The sequence below is a fragment of the Mizuhopecten yessoensis genome, unplaced genomic scaffold, assembly GCF_002113885.1.
Source record: "Mizuhopecten yessoensis strain PY_sf001 unplaced genomic scaffold, ASM211388v2 scaffold11119, whole genome shotgun sequence".
Lineage (NCBI taxonomy): Eukaryota > Metazoa > Mollusca > Bivalvia > Pectinida > Pectinidae > Mizuhopecten > Mizuhopecten yessoensis.
In genome coordinates, this window is record NW_018408889.1 from 9252 (window position 1) to 21721 (window position 12470).

The following is a 12470-nucleotide window of genomic DNA, read 5'->3' on the forward strand; positions in this document are numbered from 1 at the left end:
TATTATGCATTACTTGTGATGTCTTTACGGAAACTGCCTTCCATCCCGAAATCAATTTTTTTAACAACAATTGCTTCAACAGGGCAACAGTGAATTCAATTCCACCGTTGGAAATTCTTTTTATACCAATGCTTAGTGTCAAAAATGTCTCGAACAGCGTGTGTCATGATTTACTTCCTTTTTTATGTTTAGTAAAGGTCAAATCTCAAGTAATTAAGTATACCTCATTTACAACGTATACAGTCAGCATACAATATACAATTATGAAATATCTAAATTCATGAATTGATAACTGTATCATAGCAATAAGAACCTAAAACACACATCACAAATAAGGAAATATATAATGAAACATTGTTTACATTGGCAGTGGAGCTATAGACAATGTGTTATTAGTAGATAACGTTTGATAATATTAAATTTTCTGCACCACAACAACACCCCTTTCACCTTACCATATGCATGTGTATTGAAATGTCCAAACAAACAATAGTAATTTTACTAATTCAGGCTAAATGAATACATATCATTGAATTATATGGTTCAGGTTTTACAGGAAGGTTAAAAACTATGATCAGTTAATCTATATTTGTATGAGATTCCACATTTGTTTACCTTGTCTAAAGTTCTATTGCCAATTTAAAGGGCAATTACGACACGTATTTCTCGTGTTTAGTTAGTTATGACATTAATCTTCTCATGTATGTCCATGTGCCACCAGGGGATAGTACTTATATAGGCGTTAAGCCTGTTGTCCAATCCTTTTGACATGTTACCATTATATCACCAATACATTTTTTTTAAACAAGGAGCTTCATAGTAGCACACATTTCTTTCTGAACCACATTTGGTTGCGCCTGTCTTGATTACTCTGGTCAAACAAAGGAAATTATTTTTGATATCATGCGTCTTGACAAATAATTGTCGACCCTACAGTTACCTATAATGGGAAAACTAACTATGATGACACAACTGTAAGATCTCTGCGGTTATCAGTCTACATGACTATATATTATCTAGTCCCACCTGAAATAAAAGGAATTTATTCTAAAACAGATAAACGTATTTACCGAGATCTACCGGACAATTCATATGAGTAGCAACTGTATTACATATATGTAATTCTAACTCATTTGAGATGTAACACGGCATTTGATTGGTCAATCAAATTATTTTCGACAGTAAAACCACGATATATCCTTCGCAAACTTTTCATTTGCATTTGAAGCCCAGATGACGATTGTTAATGACGTCGATGACCACGACTGACCATAACACTTCATGAAATTGATTATTCATGACGTCACGAACAATAGCGTGACCCCGAAAGGTCAACGTTATCCCGCCTCACTTTGAATATTTCTGACGTTACCAATCCAAGACCAAGAATTTGAAGAAAACACTCATAAATATCTAAAAATCGTCGTTTCTTTCGGTGGTTTTGGTTAAAATATATCAGAATGGGGATAACAATGCTTATTTTCTGCGTCGCCAGTTAAATGCAATTTGTGACAGTATAATCAAGATATACCGCCGCAAATTTCAAAACACAGTAGGGTTATCCTTTAAGGATCCCCGTCCCTCCGCCTAAAAATGTAATGAGGCATTGGGTATTTTTTCTACGGCATCGCTATTGCATAACCAAATCATTTTTTAACAATAACCCATACCTTGCGGTAGTTTCTTCAGATTTTTTTGGGATATTATGACATTTCGATTTTGTTTTCTTGATATTTTTTTTCAATCGAACAAAATGAAACAAAATACATTTTATTTGATGCAACAATGGTTTATTAGAAATATAACACATAAAAAATATAACAATGTCAATATTGATGAACAAAACACACACAAAAAAGAGTAATTTTCTAACAATAATACAAAAACAAACAAAATTGCCCGTTACATGAATCAATAAAATTCTGAGTGACAATGCAATACGTTTGGGACAACGAAAAGAAAATGTAGGATAGGCAAATATACATGTATTACAATCTCAAGACTAGTACAAATAAATGCGTGTATACTCCAAACATCGGACAAGTAATTAGTATACCTCAGATGTAAGACTTGTATATATAAGACAAATATTATATTAGAATATATAACGCAAACATTGAGTTTTTATACTAATGTACAAAAACAAGTTTATACACAAACTTTACCCTTTACTACATATATGTTACACATAATATTTTGATCAATATTTATGTAGGTCTCAGTATATATCATACAAGGACAACAGTGACTTCAGGCTACTTACATAGTATCATAGACTTGCATATTCTATTACATAATACCATATTACACAGCCCACAGATCATGTGTGTATAAATGCAGATCAGCATGTACATGCATGACTACAGTGTAAGTATAGTGATAGGTGAAGGTCATTGACCATTGAGTAATACCATGATCAGCACATGAAGCCAATCAGAATACAGGAATGTAGATTAAGGCCAAGGTCAATGACCACTGGTCAGCATCAGCATCTTAGCCAATCAAGTTGCAGGAATTTCGCGCGGAAATTAAGACAATTAACATACATAGCGTCACCCAAGTCAGTTTTAAAATTTTCTTGCTGGGTGAAAGACGTACCACCATAAGACAACTCAACTTCATCGAACCGCCACCATCCCCATCCACCAGCCTTTATTCAGATATATACACATTGTATATTATATAAACAAGTTATTTAGGATTTATTGTTCTTCCAAAAGTTACGTACATGTACTTCAAGCATAATATTAGGAGCTGGCATGATATTAGCGAACAGGTCTTAAAGGGCTATCCACTACTCAATAACCCTTTCGGCTTTACGGGCTATTGTTACGTTCTTTGGCCCCAAGTATTATATTACTTACAATTCAAACAGTATACATTTGTAGTATACAATCAGGCTGTTTAAACGACTCACGGCGAAGAAACCCTTGAGACTCACGGCTCTTGGGCTGGTCTGTACAGCTGTCGGACCTGGCAGTCTGGTTGTATCTAAGTGAAGTTGGGGTTCATCGGACCGAGTGTGGCACATGGGTTTTCCCTTGAGACTCACGACTCTTGGGTGACTCACCTATCGAGACTCACGGCTCGAATACACTACAGTTTTACATACTCGGTCTATAATCCCCATGCATACTCCTAGTAATCCAGCCACTAGGACATGAAAGCAACAGGATATAGGTATTGCATAATATCATATAATATCATGTCATTCCCAGTGAGCTGAATTACCGTTAGCTTAAATTATGCCAGCCCCTATTTCAGGCCAAATGTTAAATATTTGTATGTGTTGATGTATTACAATGTTATATAATGATAACAATAGTTTCTTGGATTGACAGAGGGAGTGTTACAGTTGTACTGTATAGGATGACAGAGCAGTGAGTGTGATGAATGTATACATGACCTAATATCGTTTGACATGTTTAAATTCAATTATATGTATAAACTTAAACCACGCCTTTGTTGTTTGTGTATAAATATATATTTATAGATATATCACAAACATCAGATCAGTGAATAAATACCGCAAGCATCGTAACATTAATTTATTCACATCTGCGATATAACGACACTTTTCATTTGTTAATACAATGTATATATGTACTAATTGGACGATTGGACATGCGCATGAATGTTTTTCAAAAAAAACTTGCACGTGCAACCCTGTTTCAAAATTCCCGTTGCCTGGTTGCCCTTGTCGAATGAGGGCACATACATTTATCTGTTTAACTAGGAAAGCAGGAAAACAGACTTTAATATTTTTTCTTATTAGAATAAACATGATCAACGTGTTTTGTGTACCATTGTTGAATAAAGAAATCAGGATTAGAAATTTATGAGAAGATTATTAAGCGCATTTTTTTTAATTTTTCAAACACTTTCTCAGCCACATAGTATGTAATACGTTCCAACATGATTTTTGTTTATTATTTCTTAAAAATATCAAAATGCAGAACCAGTAAATATGTAAGAAACATTAGACCAGTAAACATCCCACAAAGTTAGGACTAGTAAATATATTTATCAAACACAGGACAAGCACTTACAACACAAGCAAATACCACAAACACATGACTACTATATATATATATGTATATAACGATATTTTTTAACTTGATATGATGAAGCACAAATTGTAGCAATGTACAGCTAGAGAGTGTATCATGATAAGTTTCCTTTAAGATGGTTATGTACAAAAACAGTTACAGGACAATTATAACGACGCTGATTCGAATGTACTAAATGTCAATTATAACTCACTGGTAATTGTCATCTAGAAATAACCGGAAACTGTGGTATGATATAGCATCATGTAAAACAAATCATTAATAAAGTAATCCAGTCAATCGTGATATTTGTTTATGTAATGATGTAAATATAATATTTTGACATTTCGAGAACCAGCAACGTCTGTGCAATTACAAATAGGATGACATCGAAACACTTTTTTTTTTAAATCTAATTCGTTTAATAAACTTGCAAAATGTTTACAGTTCCATTTAAGAATCAGAGGTGACTCGCCAACCTTGTCCCCCGTTCCTCGGTAAGGTTTGAGAGGTAAGCAGTTACTATTATAATCTATAGATTCTACCTGTGCAGCAGTTAGTTTTAAACTTTAAAAAACTATTTAAATTGACAGTGCATGATTAATAGAGCAGGTTTATTATATCCTAGACTAGAGATTGGAGTGAAACATAGGTACAAACATTATTTGAACAGGTGTTAAATATGCACACGTTAGCTTACTAGTTTGATTTTTTCATCTTCGAAGTTAAGGCAAACTCAGAAAAAGCAAAGATTATCCTTTGTTATATGAAATTTATAAGAAATTGAATGAAAACAAAACTCGTATTTATTAGCTCTTGTACTTTGCATGACAAAAATCCGTAACTTTGTTTCATATCATGCAGAAAAAAACACCATTAAAGTAATCTGCCCAATAGAAGGAAGCAAGTAAAAACAATTAGTAAATATATATTGTACTTGAGGCCTATGTCTAGTCTATTTCATAATAATATAAATCATTTTTGCCTAGGAACGATGGTCTTACAATTTGTTTTGTTCAATAACTTTGTGTCAAAATGGTCGATGCCTGCTCAAATTTCGTTCTTAATCATTAATTGTCATCATCAGAACATAAACAATCTTTTTCTCTCACTCACTTTTATTTGAAAATAAGCTGTCCAAGGATTGTTGGGTTATCCCATGTAAACGTCGAAATAATGGCTCGTCGGAAGTTGGAAAATATATTCCAGCTAAGTAAAATTATAAACAAATGGTTCAATAATTTTGTAACAGAATACCCTTTTTACCTTAATACATATAATTATTATACAAACCACCCTCATATTTCATTTTTAATAGTTGAAATATATAGTTATATTTTACAGTGGCTTATTTTACCTGCAATCCCCGATCATAAATATAGGTTTGTATATGAAATATAATTGATCATTCTCATACACAAACTTTCAGTAAAATAGCGAATTTAAGAAGAAAAAAAAACTACTTTTCAAGACATGTTTAATTATATCAATCATAAATAACTGCCTTTCTTTTAGGAAGCGTTTATTTTAAACATGAGGTACCTGGTTTTACTTTTACTCGTGGTATGTGTCTTCGTCATGGTCAATGGACAGGGAGGAGGAAGAAATAGAAGAAGGCGTGGTGACGGAGATGGGGACGATGGAGGAAGAAGGAGGGGAATAGGAAGAGGATGGGGATGGGGACAGCGGCGAGGAGGGTTGTTTGGAAGACGGAGAGGAGGGATGTTCGGACGCCGCTTTGGATTAGGACTTTCATTGGGGCTGTTGGGAGGAGGAGGTCTATGGAACCCATATCAACCTCCATTAGGATACTATCCTCCGCCTCTTTCCGGACCAATATATCAGCCTGGCCCATGGTTCTATTAATACCGTAGGTAGTCGAAAAATGTCCAGCAATACGCTGTGCACATTATGCCAAAAAATCACTTTGCAACTTATTATTACACTCTACTCTAGCTTAGTGTTACTCTTAACTTTAGTATTGTTTTTAGTTAAGTATTACTCTTTACGTTAATGTAATATAAATCTTTAGTATAACACATGATTTAAGTATTACACTTCACCTTTGTTTTTTCAACTTACAAAAATATGAAACTTTTGTATCATAATAAACTTATGAATTGCACTGAACTTTACTATAACAATTAATTTTGGTATAAACATTTAACTTTATTATTACACTTCACTTATGTATCACACTTCACTTAAGTATAACACTTACATGTAGCTTAAGTATCACATTTTACTTACGTATAACATTTACATGTAGCTCAGTATTAAACTTTTCTTTAGAATCACACTTCATTTAAGTATTACACTTACATGTAGCTTTAGTATTAAACTTTTCTTTAGAATCACACTTCATTTAAGTGTTACACTTACATGTAGCTCTAGTATTAAACTTTACTTTAGAATCACACTTCATTTAAGTATTACACTTACATTTAGCTTAAGTATCACACTTTACTAAGTATTACACTAATATTTAGCTTTAGTATCACTCTTTACTTCAGTATTACACTAACATTTAGCTTTAGTATCACATTTTACTTACGTATAACACTTACATGTAGCTTTAGTATTAAACTTTACTTTAGAATCACACTTCACTTAAGTATTACACTTACATGTAGCTTTAGTATTACACTGACACTTAATTCTAATATCACACTTTACTTAAGTATTACACTTACATGAAGCTCTAGTATTAAACTTTACTTTAGAATCAGACTTCATTTAAGTATTACACTTACATGTAGCTCTAGTATTAAACTTTACTTTAGAATCACACTTCATTTAAGTATTACACTTACATGTAGCTTTAGTATTAAACTTTTCTTTAGAATCACAGTTCATTTCAGTATTACACTTACATGTAGCTCTAGTATTAAACTTTACTTGAGAATCACACTTCATTTAAGTATTACACTTACACGTAACTTTAGTTTCACACTTCATTTAAGTATTACACTTACACGTAACTTTAGTTTCACACTTCATTTAAGTATTACACTTACATGTACCTTTAGAATCACACTTCATTTAAGTATTACACTTACACGTAACTTTAGTTTCACACTTCATTTAAGTATTACACTTACATGTAACTTAGAATCACACTTCACTGAATATTACACTTACATATAGCTTTAGTATCACACTTTACTTAAATATTACTCTTACATGTAGCTTTAGTATGACACTGACACTTAATTTTAATATCACACTTTACTTAAGTATTACACTTACATATAGCTTTAGCATCGCACTTTACTTAAATATTACTCTTACATGTAGCTTTAGTATGACACTGTCACTTAATTTTAATATCACACTTTACTTAAGTATTACACTTACATGTAGCTTTAGTATTAAACTTTTCTTTAGAAGCACAGTTCATTTCAGTATTACACTTACATTTAGCTCTAGTATTAAACTTTACTTTAGAATCACACTTTACTTAAGTACTACACTTACATGTAGCTCTAGTATTAAGCTTTACTTTAGAATCACACTTCATTTAAGTGTTAAACTTACATGTAGCTTTATAATCACACTTCATTTAAGTATTACACTTACACGTAACTTTAGTTTCACACTTCATTTAAGTATTACACTTACATGTACCTTTAGAATCACACTTCATTTAAGTATTACACTTACATGTAGCTTTAGTATCGCACTTTACTTAAGTATTACACTTACATATAGCTTTATTATCACACTTCACTTAAGTATTACACTTACATATAGCTTTAGTATCGCACTTTACTTAAATATTACTCTTACATGTAGCTTTAGTATGACACTGACACTTAATTTTAATATCACACTTTACTTAAGTATTACACTTACATGTAGCTCTAGTATTAAACTTTACTTTAGAATCACACTTCATTTAAGTGTTAAACTTACATGTAGCTTTATAATCACACTTCATTTAAGTATTACACTTACATGTAGCTCTAGTATTAAACTTTACTTCAGTATCACACTTCACTTAAGTATTACACTTGCATGTAGCTTTAGTACACTATTACATTTACACTTAATTTTAGTATTACTCTTAACTTGAGTAGTACACTTTTACTTAACTTAAGTAATAATTCTTACTTGAGTATTGGTTTTAACTTTAGTATGTCGCTTTAATAACATATTACAATTTATTTCAGCATAACATTTGGTTTGCTTGACTTTACACCTTACTCTAACATCAAAATTTAATCTTTTGTGGAAAAACAGTACCAGGTATAAGATCACAGAGGTCGATATCAATCAACCATTTGATGAAAATGTCAACTATCTATCCATATTTAACAGAATTTGGCGTTTGATATTTGAACGTTTGTTGGCATATCTTTTTAGATGGAAATAAAGCAAGTACTTAGATCGACCAGTGAATATTTAAGTACAGATTGTGTAACGCTTTCACTTAAAAACTTAACAAATGATTTCAACATATCTTGCACCCTTCTTAAATTGAATGCCAATACTATTTAGATTATAAGCACAGTTTACTATCGTTATGATTTAAATATAATAAAACTACTACTATTTTTACCCATCATATATAATATCATTATATCATAAATCCTACATCATACTACACTTACTATTAATATCCAAAAATATAACGATGTAACTATCGCTTAACCCTTTCACCCCTATGTAACTTTAATAGACTCTACCATGCATTGATATGGATGAGTCCATTGTGGTCTACAGTGGTGAAAGGGTTAAGGATCCCCGTACCACTGCTAAAAACTAACACTTATAAGAAACTTATTAGAAACTTTTTTTCTGGCATGGTTTTATCTTTGATAGACTATTTCGGTAAAAAACGCAAACATTACGGGCCTTTGTTGAGAAATAAAAAAGATATATGAACAAAATATACTTCACAACAGTGTTCCGAGTGTACAAAACTAAGCGGTGCTAAACCGGGATTCGAACCCTGGACTTCAGGTTGTTTACTATAGCTCTAACCAAATTAGCTACCTGGTCAGCACAAGTGTCCTGACCCGTTGTGCTACGGTTAATTCCAACCGGAAGTTTAAGGGAGGTTACTGTAAATACTGTAAAAACCAGCAGAGCAGTGGTCGATGTACATGTATCCTTAACCCCGCAACATATTGTTACCGCAAAATCATATTTACAGTCTATCTTGACATGCAGTCAATGACCATTGTTCCTGTAAACATGAGATGACGTGTCATTACCTGATATTAACATTCTGTATGCATGGACCCAATGGCGAAAATGACATTCATTTTTGCATAATACAGGTGACCTCATCACTGCGTATTGATACACTTTAATGACGTAGCACAGGGGCGTAATTGGTACACGTCCGCCGTGAAACAGTCCTCGGTGTAGTTTAGTTATGCTAATATGATGAACATTTAACATGATAGACTTCATTTTAAAGCTCAAATGAGGTGTGTAAGGTACATGCTAATAATATCCAACTTGTGTAAATTCTACAAATTAAATTTTGAAAACGGAACTATATTCTGTTTGTTTTGTTGCCATGCTGTTGCTAGGACCCACTGCAAAAGTTCTACATTTTCCCGCGAAAACACGCTGTTCTCTCTACTGTGTTGCCCCCGTGCATAAATACTGAAAAATGCCGGTTTTAGTTTATTCCTGCTTGCTTCGGAAAATTCAATGCACTTAAACATGTAAATATAAGGAATGAAATTTAACAACATTGGCTTTGTGGACATATTCACCAAGAATCGTTAACGCGATTCATGGAATATGTTTAGACAGCGAATGTTGTCATGACCTCATGAATGTTGAAAACGTAAATTTCATTCCTTAAACCATAGAACGTGACAAGATTGCATGACTTCGGCAACAATACATACATGTAGGACCAAAGTTATGCAATTGATTCGAAAACAACACACAATGGTGTGACGTCATCAATCCGTTACATGTAATATGTTATTAAAGTGAAATAAGTATCCGGTGATCACATAAATATATATATATAATAGTTATGATCAGTTCACAGCTAAAAAACATTATATTTCGGCTAGGTTAAGGTCTTAGAGTTTAGAGCGAGTGTATGTGAATCCTCTCTTACCAATGTATAGTTTACGCCGGGCCCCTGTTAAATAAAGTACATTTTGTGGAAGCAGATTTATCTTTAATCATTTTTTCTTTAATTAAGAAAAAACAACACATGTTTTGAGTGTTTTACCTATAAAACCAATTTGCAATCAGCTGGATATTGCAGGCAAAACACACCATTCTCAAAACGTTTTGGGTATTAAAATAATTTATACCTATACATTTACAAGTATAAACCCATGTTGTTCATTTGATTCGTTGTCTTTTGTGTTTGAGCATATTTGATTTGTGTGCGTATTCATTTCTTGATTTCCATTTGTTCCAGATGGATCACCATCGTAGTGTTGCCGTGTCAGGATTCATCATTACCGTATTTCTATGGAAATAAAATGATAACGTTATGGAAAAACAGATGTTTGATATGTATTTCTTTTCCTGAAGAGTTTTAACCTTTGTACTTTTATTACAAAACAGATACGGAGAGCATCATCAATAATCACAGGAAACATATCTAAGATATTATAAATCGAATTATTTCGATATAATTTCGTTAGCATTTATACAATTTTAACTTAGTTTTTATTTTAACGTCTTGGAAAAAAATGGAGATTTTACCGTTGAGAGCAATAAAAGACAAATATATAAACAACTATACATCCCAAAACCCTGTAGTTTTAATGACTTATGAACGGATTGCACTAGATTATAAATAAACAACTTGTTTTAATGATATTTTATATCATCACGATTACATTTTATATTGCATGCTACTCATATAAATTATATAATTTAAACAACATAACTAGAATACAGCTGTTCAAAACTTCAAGCGTTAAGGTATCGAAATATTAAAATTCATAACTAAATTCGTAAAATTATGGATTTAAAACCATTTTCTGTAGATTACAAACAGAAAATAGTTTTTTATAAGAATAAAAATAATTCTTAGGAACATGGATTTGAAAGATTAAATTGATTTTTTAAGTTGTGAATATTAAAAAATAATTCAGAAAACACCATCTGATTGATGTAAGTAAGATGATGTTTATCAAATATTAATGCTAACTTAAACTAAGTTCACTTTATAACTGGCCACAACATAAATATACATATTGTATACATATATATTGAACGGACAAAATTATTCATTTGAATATGTAAGGGAGATAGACGATTCCGGAAATTCTAAAGTACCTTTGGATTAATTTACATATTGTAACGTTTGAGAGCTGACAAGTTGGCTCAGCAGAAACAACTGTGAACTAGTACTACTGTTAACGTTTTAACCGAGTATGAATAACGTTAGGTATTATTTGTATTTAATTAAAACAATCCAATGAGAATTTAAGAAATGTCTTACTCCTGCTTGTTATGATCTAATTCAACAACATCGTTCAAATATATTTTTTCACATAAATGTTTTATCTGATGATACTGCTCCTCTGTCAAAGCGATCGGCGCGTTTGAATATAATATAATGTTAAAATACTTGTTAAAAACACTTTCCAAATAAGATATGATTCATCATAACCGTTCGCCTCAGGATCTCCGTCCATGTTGTGTGACCCAATCTGTCATACTGTAACATAAACCGGTGAAACATCTCACTCATATAGAGTGAATAATTTTAAATACATCACTGGTTAAAATGTAATAAATCGACTTATCATACTCCGCAATATATAGGTAATATACATGTCAGAGAAACATATTATAATATGTGTGAAAAAAATGGAACCCTAATTGTTCTTGTCACCGTACATTCTCTAAATTCCAGAAATTAACCTAACTTACGTTCTCTGAGCACTTGGTTTATGTCATAGCAAGTTCAATGGCAATCGGTAAGCAATATGATTGCTTTCTTGTAAAAAAAAAAAAAAAAAAAAAAAAAAAAAGNTAGGACGATACATATCGTATCCTAGAAGATAACAGAGACGGTGCAGACAATGTAGTGAGCTTAACGGCTGGAATTACGAGGACAGTCACCATGCTTAACTCATCTATGACCATGATTATACATTTATATTGTAAGACTGAAGCGGTAAGAGGAATGGCGACACTTTAGGCACACTTTCTTGGTCAAATACCTCGTAATGAAGTAAACTTCAGTGCTTAAAGGAAATTATTTTTATATACTATAATTATGAATGCATCAAAACGAATAGTGATCAATTTTAAAACGTCATTGCCAGGTAATTTATGTACCTTTAAACATATAAATAAAGAAAGATATTTAAATTCACGTACAATTCGGATATATTATTCATCATATTTTGCGTAAATGTAAAAATTGGCAAACATTTCGCGTGATCTATCTACCTAATTAGCACATATTAGCGAAAA

General features: G+C 32.0%; 1 long non-coding RNA gene across 1 annotated transcript; it reads left to right on the forward strand.

Annotated features, from left to right (window-relative positions):
* The first annotated feature begins 4516 nt into the window (after nucleotides 1-4516).
* On the forward strand, nucleotides 4517-10530 carry LOC110466130. The gene is made up of 3 exons (XR_002464696.1): nucleotides 4517-4560; nucleotides 5565-5919; nucleotides 10453-10530. It is a non-coding gene; the product is annotated as an uncharacterized LOC110466130 (long non-coding RNA).
* Nucleotides 10531-12470: the final 1940 nt, after the last annotated feature.